This window comes from Megalopta genalis, unplaced genomic scaffold, assembly GCF_051020955.1.
Source record: "Megalopta genalis isolate 19385.01 unplaced genomic scaffold, iyMegGena1_principal scaffold0020, whole genome shotgun sequence".
NCBI lineage: Eukaryota > Metazoa > Arthropoda > Insecta > Hymenoptera > Halictidae > Megalopta > Megalopta genalis.
In genome coordinates, this window is record NW_027476090.1 from 2,704,441 (window position 1) to 2,726,113 (window position 21,673).

General features: G+C 35.0%; 1 long non-coding RNA gene across 1 annotated transcript in view; it reads right to left on the minus strand.

Annotated features, from left to right (window-relative positions):
* Positions 1-1,826: 1,826 nt before the first annotated feature.
* LOC143260819 (uncharacterized) overlaps positions 1,827-21,673 on the minus strand; it is a 62,819-nt gene continuing 42,972 nt past the window's right edge. The window contains exons 2-3 of the long non-coding RNA XR_013035095.1: positions 3,620-3,726; positions 1,827-2,229 (exon numbers count right to left, since the gene is read on the minus strand). This is a non-coding gene — a long non-coding RNA (uncharacterized LOC143260819). The remainder of the gene's footprint in view (positions 2,230-3,619; positions 3,727-21,673) is intronic.

Below are 21,673 nucleotides of genomic sequence, written 5' to 3' on the forward strand. Positions count from 1 at the left end.
AAAAATATTTCGCACGCGTCGACGACCGAAAACGCTACTAATCCTAATATTGCCTTACGCCGCAAGATATTGCGAACGTTCCAGGATAGTTCTGTTTGCTCGAGGCGCGGGAAAAGTTCAAACACACGCGCGTGCGAGTTTGCGGAAAACTAAATGAACAGTGAGAGTGAATATTTAACGTGCCATTTAGCACGTTTAGTGCCGCGCCGCAAGCTGATCGAATTCGTACAAATATTTCGGTAGAATTTCTTTCCTAACTGAGAAAGCAGCAATTCGTCGCAGCTTCTTCTTCTTCTGTGAACCTTGTAGATTCCAACAAACTTGCTCGCACGACGAATAAACCAAGATCACGGGTAATGAATAGATGCATACGCTCCGAGCTATGAATTTGAAATGTCCTTTTTCGAGCCGGCGATTGAATAATTATTAGATCAAACGTAGAGGATTTACATGAATAATAAATAACCGAGCGAATGCGAATAATAAATCAGAGTGTCCGTTTCAATTTGAATTCAATATACTCGGGAAATAATTAAGACGCGAGGTAAAATTTATTTTCTCACGGAAGGAGAGCAGAAGTGTAGCCGGGGTTGCATCGTTGGCTCTGTTTAATATAAAATGTAGCGACGAAGAGATAAATCAACGCCGCCGCGTGGTGAACCGCGCGGCGCGCGCAATGCCTTTAATTAAGACAAGCTAATCGACTTTCTTGCCGAGAATGACGCACGCCGGGGCAACGGGGCGCATCGACGCCACCGTCGAATTTTATTATTGTCGCCAATTGAGATACAATTTGAAAGACGTTGCCGATTATTAAACGGTGCATCACAGTTGCACAATGGCCCACCAACGACCGCACAGGAAGGCTTCTATCACCGCTGATTTAGCTTCATTACTATTTTTATTAATAATTTCGCTAATTGCTGAGTTTGCCGAATTAATTGGTCGTGTCTGGGAACCAAGCACGCTCTCCTAACGTTTCTTTTTCCCCGCCCGACCTTGAATCGATGATAATCGTCCTAACGAGCTGCAACTTCGCTTGCGTTTCGCTTATCAATGAATAATATTTTCAATTTGCTTCCCGTCGGTTTCACAAATTTTCTGACCTGCACAAGTGCACGTTGCAAACGTGCAAATCGAATCGGTCGTATTACGGTAAATCCTCCCTAATTGATCCTCAGCTTATACACCAAAATGGACAATTTGGGGAAGAGAATTATTACGAGCCTTGCCGCTCGTTTTTATAGTTACCGAATGTCAACAATTATAAGAACGATTTTTGCTTCCAAGCTGAGGTTCGATTAGGAAGAATTTGCTGTAATTTATTATTCGTGAACGAGGCGAGTAATTTTGTAGCAAGAGGCACACAACAATTTATTCTTATTTTCACTGTAAAATATCTGCGACTGTAAGAAATGATCAAACTTTTAAGTGGTAATATATATATATATATATATATATATATATATATATATTAATATATATTATTATATTATTATATTATATTATTACTGTGATATTTCCTTCAATTTTTCTACTGTGGCGAGATAATTTGCAATACAGTAGAAAAATTGAAGAAAATATCACAGTAATAATATAATAATATTACGAACATGTAGGGACTAAGTATCTGTTAAAATACCAAAATTTTAATGCGAAAGAATGGATTGAAATAAAAAAAATTTTCATCATAACACATTTGTTATCGTTCCATGAAATCGATAGTGAAAAGCTGAAATTGCATTGAAAAAGTGTGGTTGAAAAATGAAAAGTCGAGCATTGTGATAAATAAATGTTTATTCGTTTGTTGTATTTCTACAATTTTGAAATGTAAGAAAGCGTTTATATTAAGAAACATTAATGACATTTGGAATCCATTTGCAAAGGATTTTCTAGTTTATAAATTATGTTTGTTTTACATCTTGGTCTGTGCAACATAATTCATGAAAAAAAGGGATTTATATACAGATTCACAGACTCGTGATTAATGTTGATATTAAAAGTTTTATTTCACGACAGAGAGATTTACATTTTTTAGTTGCTGAGTCGGCAGACAACGTGTCAATGGAAGTCGCTACGTTTCTAAGGAACTTCTGCCTGTCAATTAATCGGCCTTATCAAGTACGAAGTACATATATATCGCTTCTAAGAAATTCATTATGAATGTTATCTAGAGAAGCTGAATGTGCAGTGCCATAAGCAACGAAGTTAGAAAATACGTTCATTCATCTGAAAAAAATAAATACTACATGTAGAATTTGAAGCATTCGACGATGTTCAGTGTAGAAGAAACTGCATCTTTGAACAGCATGTGTGCAGAAGGCCATCATAAATGATAAATGATTCAGGGAAAGAATAAAAAGCTCAATTGTTACTTAAATGAGAAATATCTGTATAAAATAATTTATAGGAAGATACCTAATATTTCTTCTTGGATTTATAAAAGATTGAATACACATTTCTATCGAATCAACATAGATCCTCTGTTATCTAAATATTCTAAATCACATGCACTGCAAAACTCATGTTACCAAATAGTGGAAAACGAACACGGTTGATCCATATAAAAAAGGTACAATTAGAAAATAAATAAAGAAAGAGGTAGAGTACCCCTGGAATGATATAAAGAATTTAAATAAAATGCATCAAATAAGGAATGAGCAGGATTATTAAACTAAAATAAATAAAGTAGATAAGGGAAATAGAATAGTACATATGTGAACACAAGTAGAGTATCTGGAATGATATAAAGAATTTAAATAAAATGCATAAAATAAGGAGTGAGCAGAATTATTAAACTAAAATAAATAAAGTAGATAAGAGAAATAGAATAGTACATATGTGAACACAAGTAGAGTACCTGGAATGATATACAGAATTTAAATAAAATGCATAAAATAAGGAATGAGCAGAATTATTAAACTAAAATAAATAAAGTAGATAAGAGAAATAGAATAGTACATATGTAAACACAAGTAGAGTACCTGGAATGATATAAAGAATTTAAATAAAATGCATAAAATAAGGAATGAGCAGGATTATTAAACTAAAATAAATAAAGTAGATAAGGGAAATAGAATAGTACATATGTGAACACAAGTAGAGTACCTGGAATGATATACAGAATTTAAATAAAATGCATAAAATAAGGAATGAGCAGGATTATTAAACTAAAATAAATAAAGTAGATAAGGGAAATAGAATAGTACATATGTGAACACAAGTAGAGTATCTGGAATGATATACAGAATTTAAATAAAATGCATAAAATAAGGAATGAGCAGAATTATTAAACTAAAATAAATAAAGGAAGAATGTGATTTCAAGCTGATTTCCATCCAACAAATAAATACAATTACATTGCTAAAATGAATAGTAAATGGAAATAAATAAATAAATAGAATCAGTAGTTTAATATACTTCAATAGACACTACAATGCATTTCAGAAAGTGACACGTTCTATGCATACGAATTGTGATAATTTATTGTAAACAAATATGGAGCAAGTCACTTTGGCCTCTCTTTAGTTGTTCGTCGGATGGTGAAGGCACAATGGACTTCCCTGGTGGAAGAAATTTTGCAAATATATATTGTTAGCCAGAACTAAAGAATATTTACCAGTGAGCAGCTGCAACTGAAATCGATGGAATGCCGTTCTCCAGGTTGCACCGAAACTCGGCTGGTAACCCGGCCCGATCAACGCACCGATAAACCACGTCGCGACGCTGGTTAAAATAAACATTTGTCATTTTTTTTATTCGCACTAAATTAATCACTGGTTCCCGGGGAATATTTCACCGCGGCGCGAGATGTTTTATTGTACGATAACGCAACGTCCAAAACGCGGGGCCGGTCCGGGGGAATATTCCAAATTAATTGATTTGATAAACGAGTCGCGCTCATTGATATAGTGTTATTCTTTAAAATGCCTCGCCGGGAGGAACGGAGAAATCTGAGCGCCAACGGTAATTTATGTTCGCGAACGAAACACGGTTTCGACGACAATGGAAATAATGCTTCGATGCCTCCCGATTTTTCAAGCTGATTAAATCGTTTCCGTACGATTATGCGAACTCGCGGCGATTATCTTGTTCATCTGATCGTCCGCGTTGTTTTCGATAGTCGTAACAAGTGCGCGTCAGAAAGCAGTCAATTCTATTTTCGGTTCCCCCAAAAAAAGTAGGACAAAAAACGGTTGTACAAAAGATACCGTGCATGAAAGAAAATAGAGAACTGGTTTCAGACATGAAGACCAACGAGAAATAATTAAGTGGTTTCGAGCAGATCATATCAGAATCATTAATTATATATTTAGTTGATGTTTATTCATTCAAACTCGTTTTCCATTCGACGAACTAATTAATAGAAAAAGTAGAAAGTAGGTATACATTGTATTTTATAAAGAAAATAGTGTGAGTGATTTAATCAATACATTAATGCGCGTATTATTTAAGTAGTTACAGGGTAAAAGTAGCTAGCAACTTTGTTGTAAATGTAATTTCTAAATATAAAAGTAGAAAGTAGGCATACATTATATATTTCATAAAGAAAAGAGTGTAAGTAATTTAATAAATAAATTAATGCGCGTATTATTTAAGTAGTTACACGGTAAAAGTAGCTAGCAACTTTGTTGTAAATGTAATTTCTAAATATAAAAGTAGAAAGTAGGCATACATTATATATTTCATAAAGAAAATAGTGTAAGTAATTTAATAAATAAATTAATGCGCGTATTATTTAAGTAGTTACACGGTAAAAGTAGCTAGCAACTTTGTTGTAAATGTAATTTCTAAATATAAAAGTAGAAAGTAGGCATACATTATATATTTCATAAAGAAAATAGTGTAAGTAATTTAATAAATAAATTAATGCGCGTATTATTTAAGTAGTTACACGGTAAAAGTAGCTAGCAACTTTGTTGTAAATGTAATTTCTAAATATAAAAGTAGAAAGTAGGCATACATTATATATTTCATAAAGAAAAGAGTGTAAGTAATTTAATAAATAAATTAATGCGCGTATTATTTAAGTAGTTACACGGTAAAAGTAGCTAGCAACTTTGTTGTAAATGTAATTTCTAAATATAAAAGTAGAAAGTAGTTATACATTATATATTTCATAAAGAAAATAGTGTAAGTAATTTAATAAATAAATTAATGCGCGTATTATTTAAGTAGTTACACGGTAAAAGTAGCTAGCAACTTTGTTATAAACGTAATTTCTAAATATAAAAGTAGAAAGTAGGTACACATTGTATTTTATAAAGGAAATAGTGTGACTGATTTAATAAATAAATTAATACGCGTATTATTTAAGTAGTTACAGGGTTAAAAGTAGTTGTCACAACTTTGTTATAAATATAATTTCTAAATATCATTCTCAATGAGATATTGTTTTCATAAACGAAATCAGCATCAGTTCTCACAATACTGTTAAATCAGAATCCAGTGAAACATTCGTATCCATGCAAAACCTCCAAGCGTACAATTTATAACTGGCGAATTTGTTCCGGGTGAAACTGATACTGAAATTTCTAAATAAATCATCGAATAAATTCATCTAAATAATCATTTCTCATAAATTCAATCCGAACTAAATCATCGTGTCATTATATCTCAGACAATTAAATCATTATCTCACGGTTTAAAATCTGCGACAGAAAGTTTTCATTGAGAACCGTGGGAAGATCGTGGTTGCATTCGATTTTATGTTAGCCACGGGAATGTGATGCAGCAATATTGATAGCCCTGGAAACTTTAGAACGGAACCACTTTATACATAAAAGTTCTCGGTTCTAAAGAAGATAACTACATTCAGAAAATCGTCAAGTATCGCCGAAAGCTGTGAAGATATCAACCATCAAATAACAGTGGCCCGGTCGCTCGAGACTCAAGTGGCAATATAAACTCGAGAGAGATCAGACGGTTTTACAGATTTAGAGAATTATGATGTCCAACAAAAATTAAGCACCTCGTATAGAAGATCGTCAAACGTAGGTTTGCACCCGTTACTTGCGTTCGCTTTTATTCCCAATTAATTTCCAGCTTTTTTTATTCATTCATCCGCAGATTCCTGCGACAGCCCTTTTTATATATATACATATATTTTTCATAGATGCCATGATGAGACACTTAAAGGGCTGTCGCAGGAATCTGCGGATGAATGAATAAAAAAATCTGGAAATTATATAATATATAATTATATATAATTATATATTATATAATTTCCAGCTTTTTATATATATATATATATATATATATATATATATATATATATTTATAATCCGAATGACATTCTAATTATACGAATATAATATAATGCAATACAAATAACACGAAAGGTAGATACTTCTTCTACCATAATTTCTCATTTCAGTCAGCACCAAAAGGGTTATATTAACTATCGGCAATACGAGACGTTTTAACTTGAAATCCAAAACAGTTTTTTTAACTCATAACATTTCCATTTGATGTAACTCAGTGCATCTTATACGAATTAAATTAAATGTTGTGGCTCATGCAACGTTTACGCTTTCAACAGTCTTTCAAATATAAACTTTAATAATGTTCAAGTTGTCTTGAAACGCGATGTAACAATTTTTAACGGCGCCTTAGAGTCACCACCCGAGTGTATAAAGTATCAATACCAATAACATTAATATTCCGGAACTTATGGAAATAGAAGAAAAGAGAGACTTTGCATTGCTTCTGATTTGCAGACTGAATCAGAATGAATTTGATCAGACTGAAATGGGTTTAACCTTCCGCAAACCATGTGTGGTCGAATTAACCCCAGCGGTCCTGGAACTACTGTTATTAATAATAATATTTATTAATAATCGTTCATGTTTAAAACATGATTGTTTGTTTTATAGAGATCTGTTCTTATTACAAAATGTAGATCAATACTGTCCAGGTTATATTTTCATATGTAATTTATATATATATATTATAATTAATCCCTCATGATCCAAGGCGTCACTTTTCTTCATCTGGTTGTGTCAAGGTAAAACTTTTATATCGTGATAATAATCATTCATATCTGAACATAATAAAAATCACACGTTTCGCTAATTTGTTAACCCAGGATCATGAAATGGACCTTCATTTTCCTAAAAAAAAAAATACTGCATTCTTAGCGGATCACTAAAGCACAGTTGCTTCCTTTGAACAGTGATAACTTCATTACTTCATTATTCATAGAAGTTTACAGATGTTCAGCCACACATTTTGCCCAAGATTCGTTCATTTTTGTTCAAGAGAGTGCGAACGGAAGTCAATGTTTTTATCCTTTGCACTCGAGTGGTGACTCTGAGGCGCCACTAAAGTTTGTTACATCGTGTTTTAAGATAATTTTTATATCAACAAAGTTTAGCTTTAAAAAAATTGTTAAGAGTGTAATTGTCACGCGACTTCCAACAAGTCAATTTCATATGCATAAAATGCATTTTGCCATATAAGATAGAAACACTGTAAGATATAAAAATAATTTTATATTTACAGTTAAAATAGCTTCGAGTGCAAAGGGTTAATGCTTCTCCAACTGAAACGCCCCTTAACACGTTCCGTGCCACGTATACCACCGGTGGTACACGCTCACACGCTTTTTCAATGCGCTAAAAAGTTATTTTGTGACAAGTTTAGAACTGACGAATTGATTTCCACCGAACGAATGGGCCATGATAAGTTTGTTTCATTGTTGTACATAAAATAATTAATAAATACATATGATCCGTTTATTTTGAAAGTGGCATAAGTCACTTTACCGTAATGAAAAGTGGTGATTTTTTAATGTTTTATTATTTTACTGATTAATTATTTATACTGTTTAATTATTTATACTGAGAAAAAATACAATTGAACGGTATCTTTTCATTTCAAAAAAAATTGCAATCAATAAGTTGAGAACTATTGAGATTTGTTCGAGAGAAGTTTTGCTAATTAACGGTATAACAAACATATTTATTTTGAAAGTGGCGTAAGTCGCTGTACTCGGGAAATTAATTGCGGGGCTTAGTGTAAAAGAAATAGAAACGTGTGATAAGTGTGTGTGAAGTATTGTTTTGAATTATTTTCAGTGTTTTTAAAAAAGTTGTGATCACTGGACTTATTTTTATAAGTGCGAAAGAATAGTGCGGTTTTGTAAATTATATTATAGTGATGTGGCGGCTACCTCTCCAGACCCGCCAGCAAGTGACTATAAAATGTTTTATAAACTAACTTTAAATGAAAAAGATGAATTTCTAACTTTGAATATGTCACCAAAAAGAGGAAGACCTAGGCGTTATTCACAAATAGAAATGGATCCGTTATACGCTGGATCTCGTCCTGTTTCTTCAGCAAAATACAAAGACACGATGGACTTGCTTAATTATATACCCCCAATATACCACAGTTATTTAAAAAATTGGAAACAAAACACGATTTCCGAGGACTTAATCACTCCTATCGATGACGAAAATTAAATTGAACCGATGTATTTTCATATAAATTACTTATACTTATGTTTCAAAATGTACTAATTATTTTTGTATTTTATGAATATTAAAATAAAAAATACTTAAATCAAACCTTTATATTAAATATGTTCATGGTATAAATTATTATTATATATGTAATTTATTCAACAATTTTAGTAAATCACTGTCCTTTCGAAACATCACTTCGGTAAAATACGTCGGACAAAATTAATATATGTCAGTCATTTTTCTAAACTATTTATTTTGAAAGTGGCTCAAGTCACTTTACCGTAATGAAAAGTGGTGATTTTTTAATGTTTATACGAAATTATTTATACTGAGAAAACTATCAGTATCCTGAGATAACGAATACAAGTAAATCTTCTCAAAAGTTAGCATCCATATTTTTAAACGTGTTAATACGCAAACCCTTAAATATCTTGACTTAAAAACAAAGTGACTTATGCCACTTTCAAAATAAACGGCTCATATAATACAGCAGTGTTTTAATTATTAATTGTCCAGAACGAAGTTACGACTAAAAACAGCTAAGCTCGGCGTGCAAGCTAGAAGAATTCGCAGTAACAACCCTCTGTTCGATAACCGATCGCGAGCTAGCCGCGAGGAGCGACGGGGGCGACAGTTAATCGCGACGAAAAAGAATCATCGAAGAGAGACGTCGAGGATGAAGGGTGCCGATGGAGTGTAATTCGATTTGCGAATTGCTCGGCTGGCGACGTCGACGTCCCCGCACCCTCGGCCACGGTTGATGCCTCAACAAGTTGTATACATGTAATCTGACCCAGATCCTGGGGTCTAAGTGAGGTCTAACACGAGGGAGAAAAGGGAAAGAGGAGGATGAGGTGGGGGAGGAGGAGGAGGAGGTGGAGAAGGTGGAGATAGAAGGTGGGAGCTGAAGCAGATGGAGGAAGGAGGTCCGGAGGGTTCCTCGGAAGCAGACAAACAAAATATAACAGCGCGAGTTACAAGGAAGGATCCCGAGAAGATGAAGGGTCTCTGACTCTATCCGTCTTTCTCTCGGCTCTCGGCCTGTCTCTTTCTCTCTTTCCATCTCCTTCTCTCTCTCTCTCTCTCTCTCTCTCTCTCTTGCTCTTTCTCCCTCTCGATCCTCTGCGATCTCCTTCAAGAAGTCTGAGGAGAAGGAGGAGGGTATACCCTCTTGAAGCATGAATGGATTACGAAGAGCCGTGTTCATTCATTCGCTCCTTAGCGGCCTAGAAACCCATAAAAAGTGTATCTCTCCGGCAACACCAGTGCCGTAGACTATGACCGCGGACCTCAGACTATCGTCTTTTTGCCCGGAGCTGATCTTGCCCCCTTTGAAGACCGATCAACAGTCACCCCCACAGTGACATTAATCGGGGTACTATTAATTGCCCGGCGGGGAGGGAGAGGCCCGGAGGTGGATCAATCTTCTCGATAACCGATAACCCTCGGACAGCGGACCGTCTTCACGGACCAACTGGACGGACTTCGGGTCCCCTCGGACCCACAGCCGACTTCCCCTACTGTGTTTACGTTACACGGTTATTGACCTGATTTTTGCATCGTATTTTTTTCGTTCGACACGGAATAACAAGGAACGAACTTAGTTCCTCAGTTGCTATCGAGTTTATCTTCTCGTTATTGTTAGTGGTAAATGTTGTTGTTGAAAGCACATTGTAATTGTGATCATTGTAACTGCGACAATTTCATGGTTATTATTACAAGACGTTGACTGCCACGCCATTCGTTCAGACTGGAAGAAGCAGACTCAGATTTTGTCAGTCTTTGTTTTATTAAATGAACTGTTTAGATTTTACGCGTCGTTTATAAGCTTTATAATTCTGCAGTTGAATTATTAATCAAATAAGGATAGGCTGATCATGAATTTTAGCAAAAGAAGGAAGGTGTACGTCACTAAATTTACGGAGCACAAAAAGCAGTTGTTTTATATTGGTTTAGAAAAGTAACAGTAAGACATTTATCCTAATTTTTAACAAGTATTATTGTAACATTTGCCGTAAGTACCATACAAATTGAATAAATAAATTAAAAAATATTTCCGTAAATCTAGTGATATTAATCTCTGGAGAATCGATGTAATAACCATAATGGCCCAAGGTAAACAACTATTTGAATGTACGGTTTCGAACATTTGCAATGTTTCTCGCGTCGTCATATATTGGGTTGGCAACTAAGTAATTGCCGATTTGTTCAATGAAATAAAAAATTTCTTTTTACTTGGAACGAAGTTTAATCTGTAATGTATTTTCCATTTTGTTCGATGACCTTGTGCCATCTCTCTGACAACTTGAACTTGTTGACAATTCGTGACTATGAATATGAACCGCAAGGATCGAATACTCGTATCTCCTCTCCCTAAATTGTCCATTTTTGTGGACAATCTGAGCGTCAATTAGAGAGACATTACTGTATAGATAGTTTACTTCCAAGAATAAATCATAATGTGTGATATATTTAAAAAGAAAAACGAAAACACTTTTTTAAACAGAATTATATCATTGATTTAATTGTCTTTAGTATTTAAATCTGATCACATCGTTTTCACGGGTGTAGCTAGCATATAATCTATTGAGTTGGCAACTAAGTAATTGCCGATTTGTTCAATGAAATAAAAATTTTCTTTTTACTTGGGACGAAGTTTAACCTGTAATGTATTTTCCATTTTGTTCGATGACCTTTTGCCGTCTCTCTGACAACTTGAAAATTCCACGCTCGTAGAAAGTCTGATCCTTTTCGGCCAAAAACTGAGTTAAGTGAGATTTTACAGCGTCATCATCGTTAAAAGTTTTACCACGAAGGGAGTTTTGTCCAGGGATCGAAATAAGTGGTGATCCGATGGCGCGAGATCAGGGCTACATGGTGGATGTAACATCAATTCCCAACCAATATCCATCAATTTTTGCCGAGTGAACAAAGCCGTGTGCGGCCTAGCATTGTCCTGCTGGAAAATCACACCTTTACGATTGACCAATTCTTGACGCTTTTCCTTGACCGCTGCATTCAATTTGTCCAGTTGCTAACATTCACGGATAATAAAAAATAACATAATAATAATAATAATTTTATAATATAACATTTATGGATATTATAAAAATGGGAGTGAGAGACATCTATAACTGAAATCGGCAATTACTTAGTTGCCAACCCAATATTTAGAAGTTTTACAGTTTTATGTTACATTTATGAACATTAGACCTGTTAAAGATTATTCAACTAGCCTATTTCAGAACATCTCAAATTATACAATATCATATTATTGTTGCATAAGTTTATTATTATATTTGTCCACTATCTATTCGAATTTTGTTAAAAATGTCGCTTGATCCAAGTAAAAAAACTGTACAGTGTCGAACTGAGAAGATCTAGTCCAACATATTCTCCTGTAAGAGTTGCTCCAAATTGATTTTTTTAACGTGCCAACTCCTCTATTGAAGTCAAACCAATTATCACAGTTCTCTAAAAATGGGAGTGAGAGATATCTATAACTGAAATCGGCAGTTACTTAGTTGCCAACCCAATATTTAGAAGTTTTACAGTTTTATGTTACATTTATGAACATTAGACCTGTTAAAGATTATTCAACTAGCCTATTTCAGAACATCTCAAATAATACAATATCATATTATTGTTGCATAAGTTTATTATTATATTATATTTGTTGTTGCATAAGTTTATTATTATATTTGTCCACTATCTATTCGAATTTCGTTAAAAATGTCGCTTGATCCAAGTAAAAAAACTGTACAGTGTCGAACTGAGAAGATCTAGTCCAACATATTCTCCTGTAAGAGTTGCTCCAAAATGATTTTTTTAACGTGCCAACTCCTCTATTGTGAAGTCAAACGAATTATCACAGTTCTCTAAAAATGGGAGTGAGAGATATCTATAACTGAAATCGGCGATTACTTAGTTGCCAACCCAATAAATTGTACGTATGCATAAATATTTAAGTTTTCACAACTTTGTTACAAATTTAAGACCAACAAATACCATAAAATCGTAACGAGGTTTCAAGAGATAATGATGCGATCGGGTTGAAAGGGGCGCCGCGATCGCAGCAGATTTAAAAAGCCTGGATTAAATGACGTAAGATTAAGACACAGAAAGCAGCACGAGCAACTTTAAATTATGATACCTGACCGTGGTCCTCCGGGACCATGACACGCACGAGAGTAGAAACGACGATAAAGAATTGACTGCAGGTCGTGGCTCGGTTGAAGCCCGTTGACCCAGGTCGGTTTTCAGTAGAGATTGAAGTCATGGGATTAGGGACCCCGGCGCTACATCAAATCCAGCCGATCCCTGGTTTGTCCCCTCCCCCCCATCTCCGGTAGCTCGAAAATACTGCAAGCGTACGACGAATTCGTCAAATAATTGAACAAATGACAACAGATTTTCTGATTCATTGTACGACACGTGTGTCAAATTACAAATCCTTTTCAATCGTCGTCTTCGATGCATATCGACGAAAGACAATTAATAACTTTTACCACGTGATCTTGCCAATGTTAAACAATTTTTATCGTTGCGACGACGCTTCAGTAATTCCTGAATAAATCACTTTCGTTCCTAAAATTAGAATATCTTGCAATAACCGCACGGAGAAGCGAATCATTTCATTGCAACGAAATATTGTATACTAAATTGTTTGCCGAATCGTCGTATAATTTTACTTACTATTATTTGTTGTATGTATTTTATTGTTAATTTCTTTTCACCATATTGTATCAGTTACACTGCAAGCCTAAGATTCGATTGCTGACAGATGTGTTCAGATGTGTTTCTCGATACGTGATTCTACACAGCTGTTTTAAATGATTATTTTCACATTTCATATTTCTACCATCTTCTATACTTGACGTTTAACATTTATTTAACCCTTTGCACTCGAAGCCATTTGAACTGTAAATCTAAAATAATTTTTCTGACTTATAGTATTCGCATTTTACACGACAAAGTGCGTGTTATGCATACGAAATTGAGTGCTGTGACTCGAGCAACAGTTACGCTTTTAACAATCTTTTAAATCTATATTTTGACAATATAAAAATGATGGACTTTGACGATACAAAAATATTGGAACGCGATGGAACAATTTTTCTGGTGCTTCAGAGTCACCACTCGATTGCAAAGGGTTAATTGTATCTTCCGCATATTTCAACACTTCGCGGAACCCTGCAATACGTAAAATTAGAACGGCGGATTTCACGAAACGAGCAGTCGTAAGAAAGAAAGACGATGTACCGAAGGAAACGGACTAAAGCGGAACATCTCCGACGCTGAATTGGCGGGAAGGTTTAGCAGAGCATCGTTAAGCGGAAAGGGAAGTCGAAGAAGCCGCGAGTTTGACCGACCTTTCTTAAACTTAGGGACCCATCGAGGAAGCAAGCGCCAAGGGTCTTTTAATGCCAGCCAAGGGGGAGAGGAAAGAAAGGAAAAGGGAGAAGTGGAAGGAAGAGACACGATTTCGCGGAGGGTCGTTTGCTTTTTGCCCGACCGAGATGTCGCCGGCAAATGTGCGAAGAAGGCTCTTCTTCACGCGCCGTTTTGCGCCTAATTGAAAGTGACAGTGACCCACTTATACCACCTATGCCACAGATTCTTTTTCTTATTGCGACTGCTGGACTTGGCCGGCTCTGCTGAGAACTCCGCGCAGTCAACTATGTGTTTTATTTCGTGGCATTCGTCGCCAACTATCGCCGACTTTCTAACTTTTTTCACGGTCACGAGAGCATTTCGAATGTACTCGGGATTCGGCGCACGTGAAATCCGCTGGAAAGCTCGTGAAAACCATGCCAGAATAAACACGTTATAAATGTTAAAGATACTATGTCAAATAAAAAATTCAAACATTTACGAAGAATATCTTCTACGCGTAATTATATTGCAGAAATAATTGTTGAGGCATCGTCGTGAAATGAACTGTTTAAATATCATTCGAAGCTTCTATTTCATTTCAGAAATACACAATATGTGTTTCAATTACTGATTTCACAGCATCGACTTGATCTCGATTTTCATCCAATCGATTCTACATTCCTCAAAAACAGTTTAAGATTAAAGAAATAATGTCGAAATGTCTAAAACTTTTGATTTCAATCGAAGTCTTGTTAAATCGATTAATTCCATATTTACTAGAATTCTAAGAATGTTCATAAAATTTCATTCTCAACCAAAGTCTTTTGTTAAACCAATTCCGTATTGTTCAATCGTACTCCTCAATTGAACCGAACACTAAAATTTCGAACTATGCGGTTAATTTTTACACGCGAATGAAAATTGCATTGTATTTCGAAGTAATATATTAAATGAAAAATTCAAACATTTACGAAGAATATTTTCTACACGTAATTATATTGCAGAAATAATTATTGAGGCATCGTCGTGAAGTGAACTGTTTAAATATCATTCGAAGCGTCTATTTCATTTCAGAAATACACAATATGTATTTCAATTACTGATTTCTCAGCATCGACTTGATCTCGATTTTCATCCAATCGATTCTACATTCCTCGAAAACAGTTTAAGATTAAAGAAATAATGTCGAAATAATTAAAACTTTTGATTTCAATCGAAGTCTTGTTAAATCGATTAATTCCATATTTACTAGAATTCTAAGAATGTTCATAAAATTTCATTCTCAGCCAAAGTCTTTTGTTAAACCAATTCCTTATTGTTCAATCGTACTCCTCAATTGAATCGAACACTAAAATTTCGAACTATGCAGTTAATTTCTACACGCGAATGAAAATTGCATTGTATTTCGAAGTAATATATTAAATGAAAAATTCAAACATTTACGAAGAATATCTTCTACACGTAATTATATTGCAGAAATAATTGTTGAGGCATCGTCGTGAAGTGAACTGTTTAAATATCATTCGAAGCGTCTATTTCATTTCAGAAATACACAATATGTGTTTCAATTACTGATTTCTCAGCATCGACTTGATCTCGATTTTTATCCAATCGATTCTACATTCCTCAAAAATAATTTAAGATTAAAGAAATAATGTCGAAATGTCTAAAACTTTTGATTTCAATCGAAGTCTTGTTAAATCGATTAATTCCATATTTACTAGAATTCTAAGAATGTTCATAAAATTTTATTCTCAGCCAAAGTCATTTGTTAAACCAATTCCGTATTGTTCAATCGTACTCCTCAATTGAATCGAACACTAAAATTTCGAACTATGCGGTTAATTTTTACACGCGAATGAAAATTGCATTGTATTTCGAAGTAATATATTAAATGAAAAATTCAAACATTTACGAAGAATATCTTCTACGCGTAATTATATTGCAGAAATAATTGTTGAGGCATCGTCGTGAAGTGAACTGTTTAAATATCATTCGAAGCGTCTATTTCATTTCAGAAATACACAATATGTGTTTCAATTACTGATTTCTCAGCATCGACTTGATCTCGATTTTCATCCAATCGATTCTACATTCCTCAAAAACAGTTTAAGATTAAAGAAATAATGTCGAAATGTCTAAAACTTTTGATTTCAATCGAAGTCTTGTTAAATCGATTAATTCTATATTTACTAGAATTCTAAGAATGTTCATAAAATTTTATTCTCAGCCAAAGTCTTTTGTTAAACCAATTCCGTATTGTTCAATCGTACTCCTCAATTGAATCGAACACTAAAATTTCGAACTATGCGGTTAATTTTTACACGCGAATGAAAATTGCATTGTATTTCGAAGTAATATATTAAATGAAAAATTCAAACATTTACGAAGAATATCTTCTACGCGTAATTATATTGCAGAAATAATTGTTGAGGCATCGTCGTGAAGTGAACTGTTTAAATATCATTCGATGCGTCTATTTCATTTCAGAAATACACAATATGTATTTCAATTACTGATTTCTCAGCATCGACTTGACCTCGATTTTCATCCAATCGATTCTACATTCCTCGAAAACAGTTTAAGATTAAAGAAATAAAGTCGAAATGTCTAAAACTTTTGATTTCAATCGAAGTCTTGTTAAATCGATTAATTCCATATTTACTAGAATTCTAAGAATGTTCATAAAATTTCATTCTCAGCCAAAGTCTTTTGTTAAACCAATTCCGTATTGTTCAATCGTACTCCTCAATTGAATCGAACACTAAAATTTCGAACTATGCAGTTAATTTTTACACGCGAATGAAAATTGTATTGTATTTCGAAGTAGAAAATATTGTTTCTGATATGTTCCAAAAGAAGTAGTTCTAGCAGAGATATGATCGCAGGCGTTTCCAGCACAGGGCAAGGTCGTTCATAAGGATGCACGGCGGTTGCATTTACGTGTTGCATAAGCCCATTATAGTATCGTTTAGGATTAATTTTCGGAATATGCAACTGTCGATCCGGGGATTAAGGAAACTGTAACGCGAAGTTTCATGGAAACAATTTCAAGCAAATCCCTGAATGGTACAACCATGATTAGAACTACGCCCAAAAACATTAGCAGCTTTGGTCCTAGCCCTTGTCCAGCGAAGCCACAAATAGAGCAGCTTTCCTCTGAAATGATAACACGAACAGTTGTAACTGCCACTTCTCCTACCACACAACTGCCGGCATTGTAATAATTGCCAATATACATACATATTGACCCTACGATCCTCGCTCGAATCAAGGTCTTACAATGAAATTGCTTGATTAACCAGCTACCGTTCTCTATGCAGATCAAACTAGCAATTCAGATTGTGTTTAACGCTGATGGCAATGACGATCGCGATAAAAAAGACTTTCGGCATTGGTTCGAATTGGTGAACGGGATGTTCGTGTTGACAGTTCACACGTTCTTTTCAGTCGCTTGCGAAACTGTGTCGCAATCCAATAATTAAAGCTTGGTTGAAATTTAGTAGATGGTCTAGAAACTATTCGCTCGAGTCGTCAATTTTTCAAAATATCCAATAACGTAAGTTAACTCTCGACTGGTCATAAAATATGTTAATTATAATCTCGATAATTTAAATATATTAATCATAATCTCGATAATTTAAATATATTAATTATAATCTAGATAATTTTTAAATACATTAATCATAATCTCGATGATTTAAATATATTAATCATAATCTCGATAATTTAAATATATTAATTATAATCTCGATAATTTAAATATATTAATTATAATCTCGATAATTTAAATATATTAATAATAATCTCGATAATTGAAATGTATTAATTATAATCTCGATAATTTAAATATTTTAATTATAACCTCGATAAAATCCAAAACGTTCTAATTATAATCTCTTATTATGATCTCGAATAATATATTGTTTACCACAACTTTCTAGCATGTTACATCGAAATGGTTCGAATTGTTGAAAACTGCTCAGAGTGATATTTTTGTCGATGTCCGTTAAGGATAATTTAAATCGCAAATTGCGAGAACGCTCTCCACGACTAGGTTGCACAGGAGAGTCGCGAATAACGCAATTACAAATTATGACGAAATCTACACTTTAATTAAATCTCGTAGCTCGGTCTCGAATGGCGCCGTTTCAAGTAAATGCAAGCTGACAGTGAAGGACTTACTTAGTCGAAGGCTTATCTGCAGCATAGCATCTCGTGTGTCTAGAATCTAAACATTGAGTTACAAGAGTTTCTTAGCACTGTGAAACGATGTTGCACCGACGGTTTCAGATAGTAATAACGTTCGAAGTTGCACGAGGTAGGAAGTGGTGTACACGAGCATAATTATGCAACATTTGTTATCAAGATTGAAACATAGAATTTTCTCGAGCCTCGAAGAACAGAGTAATAGCTGATACGCTATTTCTCTTGGATATTATTGACAGTGTTATCGAATGTTCGACTCTACTCGGTTTGGTCGATTTCAACACCTGTTCTCATCCTTTACGCAAGAGGCCTGTATTCGAATGTAAGATTAACCTTTTAGGTACGCCTGAATTCTGCGCGAGACTATTTCTCTGGACGGCAGAGTCTGATATGTACTGTACAGAGTCTGATACTGTATATTCTGTCTGTATATACAGGGTGTCCCAAAAATGTCTCGCAATCCGGAAGTGGCGGGTTCCTCGGGCCATTCGAAGCAACTTTTTCCTTTACAAAAATTTTCTCCGAGGCACCGTTAACGAGTTATTAACGAAAAACAGTGACCAATGAGAGGCGAGCTCGGCTGGCGCGAGGCGATCGAGCCAATGAGCGGAACTGGACTTCGCAAGCTGGTTGGCTGGGCCGCCTCGCGTCAGCCGTACTCGATTCTTATTGGTCACTGTTTTTCGTTAATAACTCGTTAACGGTGCCTCGGAGAAAATTTTTGTAAAGGAAGAAGTTGCTTCAAATGATCCGAGGAACCCGCCATTTCTGGATTGCGAGACATTTTTGGGACACCCTGTAGACTGTTGTAAATCGAAGACAAAAGATGTGTGAAACAATGCATATGAAGACGATTATTTGGTTCAAACGATGAGCGAGTGAGCTACTAGAGCAAGCCACTATAGTGGCGCGTCGTCCAGAGAGATGACATCCGCGAAAGCCACTATAGTGACGTGTCGTTCTGAAAGATGACATCCGCGGAAGCCACTATAGTGGCGCGTCGTGCCTAAAAGGTTAAACGATCCGATCACACGCGGAAGCTTGATTTTTCAGCGGCACTGCGGACAATTGCAAGCGAACGTAAAAAAAGGTTAAACAGCGATCAACTTTGTTACGCGTCGTCGATTTTCGACGCTTCCGAATTTCATTGTACCATTGGACTCATTCTGCCTGCTCGAATAAACAAATAAAAAAATATGAAAGGGAAACATTATTTGCAATTCCGAAGAATTTTCATCAATTTCCTTGAATTGAACGAACGCTACTTTTGTCACATGCATGCGCCAAGAATTACAACTAGACAAAATTTCCTTTTTATAACAATGCTATTTTTGTAATGAAATAAAAACTGAATATTAAATAGTGATTATAGCGAGTATAGTTACTTAGAAGCGAATTGAAATTGGAAAAAGGTAGTTTTTAGAAAAATATTCGACACATATATTTTTTTATATCTGCTCTTGTTCGCGTTTACGGGGTAAAAACAACCCCCAAAGTTGAGGCTTGAAACCATATTCGGTCGAATATCTCGGAAATGATTACAGTTAAAAGCATAGTTCAAATTGCAATCTTATGTCTTTTTCAATAAAGAATCTAACTAAAGAACCCGATTTTCAATATGTTAATTTGTTTAAAAGATATACTAAATATGTTAACCCATTTTCTTGAATATTTGTGTGCAAGACGTGTACAGCCAACTGCAAAATACGGATGAAATAAACGTTTGACTTTTGCATCATAAAAATTGTTATTGTAATTTAAATTTTTTAGCATTTTCGACTGTACGAAAAGCTGCTCTAGTAACATTTGTAATCTAGCGACGGAGGGTCAAATCTGAAAAGAAAGTTATACCCAAGATCATCGGTATTAGGTGATAAAACATAGTTATTTAACAAACAGCTGTTTCATATCAGTTTATAAAAGTAACAACAAGACATTTATTTTGATTTTTAACAAGTGTTAAATGCATGTTATTAAAATGTATGTTAAATTGAATAAATAACTCATAAATGTATCTTTACGATATGAATAATCGTAAATTAAGAAATTAGTGAAATTATATTAATATATATTATTATTAATATTGTATATTAATATATTATTATATAATTATAATAATATATTATTATTCTATATTATATATATAATGTATATTATAATAATATTATATTAATATATATTATATAATATTATAATAATATATTATATAACGGATATATCATATATCGACGGATTCCGTAAATCTGCTGTCAAGATGTAGCTAAAGTGTGTGTGGGACATATTTTCCTCGTGAAATCTATAACCGGGGATCTGTAATGATTAGTCGACAATCGGTTACGATTACATCATGATTCAAAAAGCTGTATCAGACAAAACTTTCAACATCATCATCATCGACATTAGCACGAAATATGTTCTCCGGGTGATCCGCGATCGATGAGACAAAGTGAATTTTTCCACGGTAAATTATTCGATCCGAGGCGCAGACCGCAGCAGACGGTTTCAATTTCCTGGAATAGGGAATCCAAAATTCTCGTCCGAGCAAGTAGGGTGGAAGAAATGTTACGATCCTCCGTCGGATGGATCCCCGCGTACACGTCCCGGGGGTAATTACTATCGGCAGGATAGGAAGAAGAAGAAGAAGAAGAAGAAGAAGAAGAAGAAGAGAGGCCAGGGTCCGCTGACTTATTATTTCTTAGTGATTTTCTGAATTGCACCGGGCACGAACGCGAGCAATGTCTTCGTGACGTAAACGAGATAATGGCCCTCGCTCGCATACCCACGATGTAGACATAATGACGACGTGCTATAGGATTATAGTTGAACCGGTAACTCTCGACTGTTCGCGTCCATGATGGCGTTTTCGAGTCTCCCTGGTGCGCCGCGCACGCTGGACCTCTCTCTACCATGGGCAATTTCGCGCCAAGTTTGCCGGAGATACACGAATTCAGATACGCGCCGCCGGCAATTAGTTCGTCTAGCGAGATTACGACTGCGATCAAATTGAATCGGGACTCGGCAATTACGGCAAATATAATAAGCGCGCCCGTTGCCCTCTTGGACTACGAGAGCGTAATTACACCTGGGAACCGGCCCGTTCTCTTCTTTTGTTATCTCAATTCTTGTTTACCACTTTCGATCGAACAGGCCCGATCGATTTTATCTAAATGTTCCCGACCGCGAGCCGCGATGCAGCAACAGCGGTCATTCCGCTCGCGAAACTGTGCCGATTACGGCGAGATTATCAACGCGGGGCCAAGACTCGGAAATCTCGGTGATTGTACCACTCGTTTGGTACACGGTGACGCGAGACAAAAAGTCGTGGACCTCTCGCGGGAAACGAACGTTCCGAATTATTAATGATTTGGTACGATTATTTGATGTTTGTAACCAATGAGAAGACGGTGCCGTTCAATAGTAAGAAAAAGAGGCAACTATAATTAGGTGAAGTGGACAAGATTGATGTAAGAAGTGGGTTAGTAAGCGAATGTATGAATAAGATTTGTGTATGGAGTGCTAATATAGATTTATATATATATATATAGACATAGCTTACAATCTATTTATTTATATACCTATGTATACATATATTTTATTTAAATTATATAGTTATATAAATA